Source organism: Castor canadensis, chromosome X, assembly GCF_047511655.1.
Source record: "Castor canadensis chromosome X, mCasCan1.hap1v2, whole genome shotgun sequence".
Classification (NCBI taxonomy): domain Eukaryota; kingdom Metazoa; phylum Chordata; class Mammalia; order Rodentia; family Castoridae; genus Castor; species Castor canadensis.
The window spans coordinates 44,147,533-44,149,102 of NC_133405.1; the positions used below are offsets into that span (position 1 = coordinate 44,147,533).

Genomic DNA, 1,570 nt, shown 5'->3' on the forward strand with positions numbered 1-1,570 from the left:
GACAGGGGTAGGAGGATTGCAAGATCAAGGCCAGCCCAGGCAAAGTTAGTGAACCCCTGTCTCAAAAACAATATACAAACCAAAGGGCTGGATTAAGTAGTGATATAGCATGTGTGAAGCCCTGGGTTCAATTCTCAGACTACAAAAAAAAGTGACTTATATTCATTACTCCTTTATAGATCAGCATGGCCCAACCACTTTTACTGAAGATGCAAGTCTGGTTGAGTCCCCCTACCACTGTCTCCTTTCTGGTACTTATGTTGATCACCAGCAGCCTCCCCCCAGAGATGAGATGAGGCTGCCTATTTTCTGGCACACCCTGCACATGTAGCTGTGTGTGTCTGGGTCCTATACCACAGTGTTCTCAAAGCTACAGCCAACTCTTTCCTAACAGTTCCATTTTCTCCTACAGGTCACAGTTTTTCCTCTGTCCTCAGGCATTCTCTTACTTCCACAGACGAGACTATCAGCAGGAACAACTGGCCTTCCAGTAGCTATATAAGGATAACTTTGTGTCAGAGGCAAAGAAAGAGGGTAAAGCTCTGAATCTCCTGGTAAACACTCATCTGGAGCTGGGAAACAGGGCCAGCCATGGACCCCAGTCACAGAGTTTATGTCAACTCACGATGCTTTTCTTTTTCCCACACTGGAATTGCAGAGGAAAAAGTAAGAGATAGTATGTTAAAGAGCTTGTATAGTGCCTGACATATAGTAGGTATTAAATAAAACATTTCAGGGCCGTGGTCCCTGCTTCCAATGATAGCAGCCAGCTGTAGGATAACTAATCTGATGATCCATTTCAGATGTTTGATGTACTGTTACAGCCTGGGCATTTTTTCTTTGGTAGTAAATGACTTTGGATAGTGCCGTGTCACTCAGTGGTGAGGATTTCCTACTACCGACATAGCCTAGAGAACAACTCGAACCCTGTTTGAGGAGTGAAGCAAAGTCAAAGAGTTTTTTTTACTTCTTTGGTATGGTTAGAAGCCTGGCCTATTCCCCAGAGATCTCCCACCTCAGGATGGGTTCTGTCTTATTTGTGACATTTTCATCCCTGATTGCTCTGTCTGTCATGGAGGGGGGTGTCCTATACCATCAACCTGATGAGAGCCAAGAAAACTGAGCAATTTCCCTGCTTACCCTGCTGGCAGGATCTTGGCAGCCTGGTAGCAAATGGTTGTGAATTTATGTGCCATTTGAAATCCCCAAATGCAACTGTTGTATATCATGATGTAGGGGATGACTGCTGGGGGACAAGTGAGAAGAAAGAGGTGATCATTAATTACCAATGTGATTTCACTCAAAATGTTAACTATATCCACTCTGTCACACAATAGAACACCAGAACTTATTCCTCCTACTTTCAACATTCTACCCATCGACCAACTTCTCTGTATCCCCCCTTACTCTCACCAGACTCTGGTAAGCAGTATTGTACTCCATGAGTTGCCCATGGTCACACAGCAAGTCCAAGAAATCATAATTAATTTGGAGGCTGGTACAGCACTAAAGGTACCACCTGCAGAGGCCAACTGAGGGGACAATAGCAAGACACCAGTTGCTTGGAGAG

General features: G+C 44.6%; 1 pseudogene; it reads left to right on the forward strand.

Moving 5' to 3' along the window:
• Positions 1-976: 976 nt before the first annotated feature.
• LOC141419619 (cation-dependent mannose-6-phosphate receptor pseudogene) lies at positions 977-1,294 on the forward strand (annotated as a pseudogene).
• Positions 1,295-1,570: the final 276 nt, after the last annotated feature.